An 11,922-nucleotide genomic window follows, 5' to 3' on the forward strand; every position below is an offset into this window, starting at 1 on the left:
ATGATAATATTCTGAAGTCTTCATTGATCTGTAAATTTGTAACAGAGAAGGGGTTAATTCAGTATGTCACAGAACCTACAACAGAGAAGGGCACATTCATTGATCATGTGTATGTGAAAACGACACAATGTGATGTAGAATCTGTAGTGTTGCCAACATATTTTAGTGACTGTGAAGGGATTGTATGTTCTTTTGCATCTAGGATTTGCATTGATGATGAGGGAGAACTGGCATTGTTGCAGATTTAATTTAGGGGCTTTGTTTGACAAAGGAAGAGGAGATAAAACTTTGCATCAATGTGATAGTTTATCTGTGCTGAGACATGTAGCTGTTTTACAGTGCTTCTGTCACTGCACAGGAAAACATCTTATTGGCTTACATTTACATATTGTTGTGGCAATAGGTCATGGGCAATGAAATAAATTAGACGATAGCTGAATGTAATTTATTGAATGGTCAAACTGGGCTTTTTGTGGTGGTGTTAGGTGTTTCATTGCTCATGTCAGGAGATGAAACCATTATGAGATGGTTTTACTCTATCCATCCATCTATCCATCCATCCATCGTGGAGTGTGCATATTTATAATGGAATTGTAGAGACAAGGAATAGGTATAGTGTTTTGCTTGGCATGTATTATTATTGGACAAGGCTAGACTGCATGAAGATTGCATCAGTTGTGTTGAGTGTACACTCAGACTCAGTCCCATTATATGCATGCTGTGATGTGTATTGTATTTGTATCATTCTGTTTATTGTGATAACTGTTTTATATGCATGTTTTCCCTTCAAGTTCTATTTTTGAATTTGTGTTCTATAGAGAGGAAATAATGTTTTTATATCCTGCATTACAAAAGCATTTATAAGTACAGCAAGGTTACAAATATATATGTCATGTGCAGCACACTTATCCACATTTGGTGAGCTAAACAGAGTTCACTTGTGGCATAATATGAAATGCTCCCACACATGCTGTTGTAATGCAGGTTTAGCATCTACTTTTATCAGTGTGTATTATATTATGTTTGTCTGTTCTTTAAATGTCTGTTCAATCTAACAAAAAAGGTTTCATTTCCTGTGTTACAACAGCTAGTTAACTAAAACATTTATTGACAAATATATAGGCTATAGATAGCACTTCTTCAAAACTGCTGAAATTGCATAGTTATCCACATTTGTTGCACAAAATCAAGTACAATTATTGCATATTAATGCTGCCACTAACATACTGTTGCTAATGCAGGTTTTGCTTTACCTTCCATGTAGTGTCAAAAAGCAAAAGGCACTGGTAATGGTACTCCTGGTTTTACTAGGATGGGGGTTCGATATTTTGGCATGTACATGAAGGCCCGTGTGATTAATAACCTTAATCACTTTTTATGTCAGTGGTTTAAATGTTGTTACATAGTGCTGTGTGTCAACACATTAATATCAATTATGTGACCTTTAAAGTTTGACAAAATGAAAATGTTACACAATGCTGCTTCTTGTTGCCAAAAGGTATAATTAGCATGTAGATGTCCTTAGGGTGAGAGTTTTATCGAACATGAAATTAAGGGTAGATTGGATGATGCCAAATGGAGTTACAACAATTTCCTGTTTTATGTGGGAACATCAAAGTTAGGTGCCACACTGCATTCACACCGTTTGTTGAAAAGTGCTTAATAAGTTTACATGCAATCTGACAGATATTGTAGGAGGTTGTTAAAAGAGAACAACTGAAAATTGCTAAAACTGATGACTTAATTTTAGAAAGTAAGGAATTAAATGACACCAAAATTCATCTTGTGTTTTTTTAGTATTATTATTTAGATTTCTCTCATTTTTATTTCTGCCAGCAAAACAAAAAAAAATCAGCTTGCTTTACCCATTTTTCCTTTTGGTTTAAACATCAAAACAATATTTGATTTTTGATTCTTGCACCAAAATTTTTGTATAACTGGTCCCTGACTTCTTATATATGTAGGGCAGATACCTGATGCAGGGTAGTTGCCTTTTTATATCACAAGATGGCAATGTTGTGCTGCCTACTGTACAGCAAATTCAGTGATTGATTCTTTGTCCCTTCCAGATTTGCTCCTTGTAGGATGCCATGTTCTTTTAAAAAGAAAATAACCTCTCCTTACCTTTTATTCTTTAGGGTTACTGGTAGAAATAGGCAACAACTCTTCTGTTCTTCGTTTTTTCTGTACAAGGTCTAAATATACAAATGAATTACTGGTGAAAAATTGCAGATTTATTTTTCTGAGAGAAAACTGGTGTCCAGTGAGTTGTAAACATTATATTATTAAAATTAATAATAATTAAAAAAAGGATATAGAATAATACCAAAACTGACCCTGTTCTTTTTTGAGTATTATGTGTATTTCTCTCATTTTTATTTCTGCCAGGAAAACAAATCTGTTTGCTTTACCCATTTTTCCTTTCAGTTTAAACGTCAACACAATATTTAATGCTTGATTCTTGTGCAAAAACTTTTGTATTACTGGCTTTTGACTTGTTTTATCTATATCCATCTCTCTCTCCGTGTGTGTGTGTGTGTATATATATATGTATATATATATATATATATATATATATATATATATATATATATATATATATATATATATTTTTTTTTTTTTTTTTTTTTTTTTTTGACAACCAACTTCCTGGTGGTTTTCAGATGTGGCTCCATAAAGGATTTTTTTTTTGGATACATTTGCCTGCCAAGTTTTGTCAATGAGGGTGAAAAGAGACACAGTGGCTGCTTTGTAGAAAGTTGGTGGTGAGGCACTTACAGAGCCACAATTGTGACACTGCACATGTGTTCAGGCCCAGACTGTTATGCACATGTGAAGTTTCAGACAGATTGAACCATGTAGACTTAAGTCAAAGCGACTGCATGTATTTTGGTGAAATATCAACCTTAACCGAGCTGTCATCACTACGCCATCTGACAATACATGACAATTTTCACAATTTAGCATTAGCAACATATTAGTGCATATCTCACCAGATTTAAATTTCATATAGTCAACCTGCTTAGAGGGGTGTGTCAAAGTGTAAAACATGTAATTTCTTATTGCCAGTAGGTGCTGCTTTGACTATGATGGGATATTGTCATGTAAATGACTTCAGGCCAAGACTTCTATCAAACAATGTCTTATCAATGCAGATCGGAGTATTTACACTAAAGTCATGGCAATTTCATGTCTTGTGGCACAGCCATATCCTTCAAAAATAGCAAAATCTTTCGGAACATTTCTGTAGGACTAGTTCGTTAAAATACAGCATGTGGAAAATGGCAAAAATTACTGCGAAATTCAAAATGGCGGACTTCCTGTTGGGTTTGGCCAATGCATCCAAGAGGCTTTTTTGTGCGTCGGTGTGATACAGGTGCGTAGAATGGAGAATGGACTGCCCTTTTACCTTTGCTGCCTTTAGGAGAGTAACAAAATATACATAATGATGTCATACATGAGTATTCAATTATATTCCATGAAAATGTTTGCAGACTTTCATCACAAACAAAAAACAGATCTGATGATTCAGTTGATTAGCAGCCATCACCCAGATATGAGGAGCTAATTAGTGAAAATAAATTTTGACTTTTTTTTTAAATTTTACTTTGATGATAACTTACTTACTCTTAGCCAACAATGATGCAACAATGGTTAAATACCCCTGATGTAAGAAAGTCACTTTATGACCGTATCTTAGATCATTTTAATGAATGTATAATTTATTATACATTATATTAAAATTTTAATGAAAAACCTATTAATCAGCGCCGTTTTGTTGATAATCAGACATGTCTGGACAGCACCATTATTTCATTGTGATGACTAACCTGTCTGTCCCAGTAGAAGCAGTTCATGGTAGATAAAGCTGGAGCTTGTTTTCTGCCATCTCCTGTCACACTGCCGTTTGGTTTCTTCATGTTTTTGCTTCTTTGAGAACAAGAGTTCTGTCTGCTTCTTTTCCTTGTGGTAAATAACAACTATGATCATCCACTGGTCAATACTGTGGGTGTCAGCCTTTAGAAAACAAAATAGTTTGCCAGTAAACACCGTTGTCTGCCCTCCTCTTCGTTGCCCGTATTTACACTGTGGAGATTACGTAACGCGTTCACTCTGCGCAGCTGCAAGATGGCGGCCTCCGTAAAAGGCTACCCCGCTCCCTATGTAACTATAAATGGCTATTTCTAAGGTAACGCAAACAAAGATTATAAGTTTAAGTTGATTGATAATAATAAATAACATACTTATGTATAACCTATTCCATTTATGTCAATAAATTCCCGTAATTATTACACACTGGTCCTTTAAAAACTGATGAAGGAAAGTTTAAAGTTAAGTACAGCAGTTCCTCCTGCTCCTGTCCCCCAGGTGTGTCCAGATGTGTCCAGTGGAGTCCAGGTGTGTCCTCCTGTCTGTTAGTCAGCTGTCAGTTTGCTCTCCAAAGCCACAAACACTGAGTGAAGATCCTAATCAGCATCAATATGAACTGCATCTAGATACAGACTGCAGGGCTTCAGCGTATCTCCTGTACTGACTCAGTGTGTGTCTCACAGCGTCTGGGCTGTCCTCAAGTCTGGTCTGCAGTCTGTTCTGGACCTCAGAACTAGGAGCCAGTTGAGTCAGTGTGGAACCGCTCCCCACTGAGTGGGTCTGTAGCCCTGAGTGTGATTCTCTCCAGACAAACATCATCAGTCAACTTCAGGATGAAGAATTTTTTGGGTATTTACTGGGCCTCCTGCGGGCTCTTGGCTTGTTAAAGGTCACGGGGGAAGCCATGGAGGATCCAGCCTCTGTTGCTGCAGTCCAGTCAGGTCAGATGTTCCTCCACAGCCCACAGCACCAGGGAGTCTGGAACTGACCTCCCAGCATCCAGGTATGGTTGGATCTCTTTTCCCAAGGTTGAATCACTGGCTGCTACAGACCTCAGCAGCCGACCACAGCCCACATCCACCATCTTGTATTTCCCTAACAGCATTCGGGCCTGGTGACTCTTCCCCAACCCCGGTGGACCTAACAGGATAATTCTGGGAGTCGTGGCGATAATGTGTCTGAATGAAGTACAAGTGCTTGTTGGATGATGTTAGCAAGTGGTTGGTGAGCGTTGATGACCTTCAGGACGTGCTGATAACCTAAGGTCATTCCCTTGACCTCACAGTGGTAATGATGAGGATCAGCCAATTGTTGCTTCTCTGACGGGCTCTGCAGCTTCACCAGACAATGAGCGATGGTGGGGTCATCCAGCCAGATGAAGGTCTCGTGGTACACATCTCCTGTCAGTGGGTCTACCAGTTTCCCTTGAATCCTCTTAAACAGCACATCATGAGGAGCCTCCAACATCACAACATGGTCAGGAAGGACTGTGGCCTCCGAGCCTGAAGACGAATCTGAGGGAATCCCTCCAACACCCAGCTCCTGTTGAAACAGTTGGTCTCTTTCATTCTCTGTTTGAGCCGTTCAACCAGCACCTCAGCAGAAGGGGCCTCTGATGGGTCCTGCAGTAAATTATCAGTGGACACATGGACATGTACAGCCATCAGCTCAGTGCTCAGTCTTTTGGCCACTGTGTGTTTCCCAACACCAGGAGGACCGAGCAGCAGGACCTTGGGATTGTGTATTTTGTTGATCTTGAGCAGAGCAATCATGTAACTGATCAGATCTTCAGGCTGATTGATCACCAGACTGGTTAATATGTTCTTCATCAGGTTGAAGATGTTGTGTTCTTCAGCGTAGGTGACCATCTGAGGAGGAATCTCACAGGATTCTCAATGCCATCCATCAGGACAAAGAGGATGAGGACGATGAAGAACACAAACAATGAGGATGTTTATTTTCCCTGCAGTAGTAGAGCCGGTTGTCAAGAAGTGTTCGCTTGTTGCTAAGGAAGAACGTCATCAGCACGCATCCACAAACTGGACTGGAACAGGTCGGCCGGATGTTTTCAGTATTTTTTTTTCTTAACACAAAATACAATAATACAATACAAACACTCGTAGAGGAAAAAATGCATAACTACGATTCAGAAATGTCTTCTATAGCACAACAGAACAAACAAACTAGGGGGCATATAAATTATAGCTTAATACAAACTATAAAAAGTAAAGTTTAAGGTGTTAAGAATATAATAAATAATGAACTAATAAATAAATAAATACAAAAAATTGCTTAAAACAATAGTGCTTTCGAAATCTGATGAGAAATTATTCTAGTTACCTTCCAGTCCTAATCTAAGTAAAGCAGAATAATACAATTTAAATTCATTCATAAAACGGGAGAATGAAGGTTTGTTACCTCTCCATTTGTTACAGTGGGTGTGATATTTGGCTAAAAGTATGACTATATTTATGATGGTGGAGTTAGATGGGCTTATCCATATAAAATATGATATGAGAAATACTTACTGAAGGAGTATTGCGTGTAACAGATGACCGATTTCTGATATTTAACCAAAAATGGTGTGAATATTGACATGAAAAAAAAAACAAATACTCCAGGGTTTCATCATCAGAATTACAAAAAGTACATAGATCAACATCAAACTTAAACCTTCTCTTAAGAAATTGGGCTACTGAATATATATTATTAATTATTTTAAAGTGTTTAAAGGTAGGAGGAGGCGATGTCCCTGTGACCGCGAGATTCGGCGAGACGAGTGCGTGATCCAAGATGGTAGCCCCCAGCTGCTAGATTACAAACACAGCGAATAGTTTTCTCTTCTGCTCATAAAAAAAAAACTCTCTGTTACTCACCATCATCTGGATTCATAAAACGGACCGACCTGGAAAACCTTGAGGAATACATAGACGATTGCTTCAACCGATTCTGCACAATGGCTGACGCAAAAATAGACCGGGAGAAAGACAACTGCGTCTCCACACCAAGCAGTAAGAGATGCCGGCACTCTGATTCCTTCCACAACTCTCCAGACAAATCATGCTCCGACTGTACAGCGGTCAGTGATATTTTGATTTCAATCAACAACAACCTTTCCGGACTTGACGCGCATATCGCACTGGTAGAAGTTCTCCACAAAGAATTCCAGCAGCTCCGCGAAAGCCTGGAATTCAGCCAAGCCCAAATAACCACACTCACAAAAGAAAACAAATCTCTCCAACGCTCTCTCTCTACACTCACAACCCAGCTCACCTCCGTTACCAAAGACAACAAGGATATGAAAGAAACCATTCTCGAACTACAGTCGCGCAGCATGCGAGACAACCTCGTTTTCTCCGGCATCCCTGAACGATCACAGGATGACAACCCAGAACAGCTGATCACGGAGTTTATGACAGCCCACCTCAAAATATCACCAGATATCGCGAAGGACATTTCATTCCACCGTGTTCACCGCATCGGACCAAAAAACCTCACAAACAAACGTCCACGACCCATTGTAGCGAAATTTGAACATTTCAAACAAAAACAGCTGGTCCAACGTCACGGCAGGCTTTTGAAAGGTACGGACTTTGGTCTCAACGATCAGTTCCCCCGAGAAATCCTGGACAGGCGTAAAAAACTACTTCCTATCCGAAAACAAAACATGCAAGAAGGCAAAAAAACAATCATCTCAGTCGACAAACTATATATCGATGGAAAACTCTACCGCGACCCGAAAATAACTCCCTGGTTATTCTGATCCCTTCCACATCCGAGTATAATCTCTCCCTTTATAGCCCCCAATGTAGCAATATTGCAACGCTGTTTTGAAGCCATGTAAATGCACCTGTCTCACTAAGCACTGAAATGTTTAGAGTATGTCTCGCCTCTCTTTGCTTTTCTTTTTTTTTTTTTTTTTTTTTTTTGTTATGTCTTTTCTGTTTGTTGTTCTCTCTTCCCTTTGTCTCTTTCTCGGTACAGAGTCCTGCCCATTTCCCTCTCACGCGCACACATACACACACACACACACACACACACACACACACACACACAGAGAGACAGACAGACAGACAGACAGACATACACATATAACACTTAAACAACAAACCTCCACATATTGGCACTATGAATCCACTTAAATTTGTAACCTGGAACATCCGTGGATCTGGCTTGCAGGCAAAAAGACTGAAAGTACTTAATTACATCAGCAAACTACAAGCAGATATATGCTTGTTACAAGAAACCCACACATCTGAATCCAACTATCACAAATTGAAGACCCCACAATTTAACCAAATCTTCTCTGCACATTTTAACACCAGGCAAAGAGGGGTGGCCATTCTAATACATAGAAACATCCCATTCACTCATAATAACACCATAACAGATCCTGAAGGTCGATTTATTATCATAAATATCACAATTTATAACAATCCAATCACTATTGCATGCATCTACGGCCCAAATAATGATGATCCATCCTTTTTCCATACATTGTTTACCTCTCTCTCCAATTTGTCAGATTGCCCAATAATAATTGGGGGCGATTTTAATACCGTCATGAACCCCTCACTAGATAGGTCCAAGAACTCAAACAGCACACGTACCTCCCAGTCCACAGAAACAATTAAACAGTTCATGAGTGATTTTGGTCTTGGTGATGTTTGGCGATTGAAACATCCGGCCGCCAAAGAATTTTCTTTTTTCTCATCTGTTCATCATTCCTACTCCCGCATTGACTTCTTTCTAGCCAGTAACTCAATTATCTCCCAAATCTCAGACATACAAATACACCCTATTACTATTAGTGACCATGCTCCTGTCTCCCTCACCTGGAATACTAACTATCGTCACAAACCGTCTAACAGGTGGCGCTTTAACTTATCTTTACTTGAGGACCCAGAGTTCGACAAGTTCATTAAAAAAGAGTGGGCATCCTTCCTCGAAATAAATGATTCACCAGAAATAGAACCATCATTGCTATGGGAAACGGGGAAAGCAGTACTGAGAGGAAAAATCATATCATACTCCACACACAAAAAAAAGAAAGATAGTGAATGGGAAAGGGATTTGGAACAAAAGATAAAAGAATTAGAACATATCAATGCAAACAATCCTTCTGAACAGTCTAATAATGAATTACAGAGATACAGACTACAATTGAATGAATATACAAACAAAAAAACACAGTTCCTGCTACATAGACTAAGACATGAACATTTTGAATGCAGTAATAAATCTGGAAAATATCTAGCCAACCAAATCAAGAGAAACAAAGAAAAAACAATGATTCCTATGGTTAGGAACTCAGCAGGGAAACTCGTTCAGACACCTGAGGAAATAAATAAAACCTTCCTGGACTTTTATACTAACTTATATACACCAACTCATAAACCAAGCCAAAATAACATTGACACTTTCTTAAGCAGTATTGAATTACCGCAACTCACTGCAGACCAAGTAAAGAGCCTCGAGGAACCACTCACAATCATCGAATTCCACAATGCACTCAAACTCATGCCTAACAATAAATCACCAGGACCTGACGGTTTCCCTGCTGAGTTCTATAAGCACTTCTGGAACATTCTAGCCCCACTATTCAATAGACTAATAGCTGATATTAAACAAAAATCCAAATTTCCAATTGACATGAACACAGCTTCCATATGTCTCTTACTAAAACCCGATAAGGATCCTACATCTCCATCAAGCTATCGCCCCCTATCTCTCATCAACACTGACATGAAAATAATCAGCAAAGCCATAGCATCACGAATAGAAGGAATCATTCCATCGATCATCCACCCAGACCAGACTGGTTTTATCAAAGGCAGACACTCATCTACCAATTTACGCAGACTAATAAATTTGATCCATCACTCAACCCATTCAAATTCACCAGCAGCAATAGTGTCCCTAGATGCAGAAAAAGCTTTCGATAAAGTTAATTGGGAATTTCTATTTTCAACACTTAAAAAATTTGGTTTTGGTGAATCATTTATTCACTGGGTGAGGACACTGTACACAGCACCAATGGCCACAGTCACCACAAATGGACTAATATCACAACGATTTACATTGCACAGGGGTACAAGGCAAGGATGCCCACTCTCCCCATCATTATTCGCCATATTTATTGAACCACTCGCAGCAGCCATCCGGCAAAACACAAACATCACAGGCACTCAAACAAAAAACACACACCACAAGACTAGCCTTTACGCAGATGACCTATTACTTTATCTACAACACCCATCCTCCTCATTGCCTGAAACCATTTGCCTCATAAACAAGTTTTCCCATATCTCAGATTATACGATCAACTGGTCAAAATCCACCATTCTTCCACTCAGCTCCAACAGTTGGGATGTGGCAGCCCAATCACCACTTCACTCTCTGCGCACTGGTAACATCACGTACTTAGGTATCAATATTTCACCCAGGCTGTCAGAGTTAGTCAACCTCAATTTCAACCCATTACTCAAAACCATAGAACACAACCTTCAGCGCTGGATGAATCTTCCGATATCACTTATGGGCAGAATTGCAATAATCAAAATGACAACACTTCCCATGATTAACTACCTTTTCTCAATGATCCCCATAAAACCACCAACATCCTGGTTCAAATCCCTAGACACTGTAATCTCAAACTTCTACTGGAAAAACAAAACACCTAGAATCAAATTAACCACTCTACAAAAATCAAAAACACAAGGAGGTCTGGAAGCTCCAAATTTTCATAATTACTTCATTGCCCAACAACTCCAGTATATTCACAGATGGATCAATCCCAATCAATCTGACAGCCCCTGGATCGACATAGAACAAACATCATGCAAAGACATTCATATTTCAGACTTACCATTCATAACCCGATCCATCGTACATCACCATTGCTTCAAAAACCCTGCCATAGCCACAACTTTGACAGCCTGGTGGAAATTCCACCAAATAACTAACACCACAGTCACACCCACCAAATACTCCCCCATCTGGAACAATCCTGACTTTTTAATCAACAGGAAATCTCTATACTCAACTTCATGGATTAGTAAAGGCATTACACACCTCGAACATATTTTTCAGAACAACATTATAGTCTCATTCCCTAATTTGGTCCAGAAGTACGGCATCGGGGAGGGTCAATATCTACAATACCTCCAGATTAAGTCCTCCGTCCAGACCACAATTGACTTGAAATCAGCCAATCTAGACCTACGCCCATTAACATCAACACTCATCAATATCACCAAAGGAAAAAAACTATTATCCCGTATTTACAAAATAATATCCACAATTGACCCAACAATATCCATCCCGTTCAAAAATTGGGAAAAAGATTTACAGATTCTCCCGGATGCCGATTTCTGGACCCAAATCTGCAAAAACATTTTCTCAGTATCAACTAGCACAAACATCCAACTCATACAATACAAGATTATTCACAGGGTGCACTACACAGGGGAAAAAATGCATAAAATGGGTTTCACTGCATCACAAATTTGTCAACACTGCACCCAGAACACCACAGACACTTACATGCATGCTATATGGGACTGCACACCAATCAAAAAATTCTGGCAGGTGATCACTGACAACCTCTCTCGCATCTTGGGCTGCCACATCCCTCTATCCCCCGCACTCTGTTTACTAGGAGATATATCCAACACCAACCTAAACAACACATCAAATAGATCACTTTCAGTAGCCCTAACAATCGCCAAGAAAACGATCCTCATGAACTGGAAATCAAGAAATCAAGTCAACATCACACACTGGAAAAACCTACTAATTGACTACATATCAATGGAAAAATTATCTGCCTCGATCAATAAACAAACAATAGATTTTGATGCCATCTGGAATCCTTTCATTCACACTTTAACCCTGTAACTCCTACACCAATTTCTCTCACTACCCCTCTTTGCCTCCCACCAGTGAATGATAAACAGCTAACGCTCATACACACGCATATCTCGCTTTTGCCTGCCCACCATCCACAATAAACATACATTTCTAGCATCCCATATTACACAACAACAGAAC

At 39.2% G+C, this 11,922-nt stretch overlaps 1 pseudogene; it reads right to left on the reverse strand.

Moving 5' to 3' along the window:
* Positions 1 to 4,415: 4,415 nt before the first annotated feature.
* LOC146311428 (adenylate kinase 8 pseudogene) lies at positions 4,416 to 5,892 on the reverse strand (annotated as a pseudogene).
* Positions 5,893 to 11,922: the final 6,030 nt, after the last annotated feature.

This window comes from Lutjanus erythropterus, chromosome 18 (assembly GCF_056507025.1).
Source record: "Lutjanus erythropterus isolate fLutEry1 chromosome 18, fLutEry1.hap2, whole genome shotgun sequence".
Taxonomy (NCBI): domain Eukaryota; kingdom Metazoa; phylum Chordata; class Actinopteri; order Lutjaniformes; family Lutjanidae; genus Lutjanus; species Lutjanus erythropterus.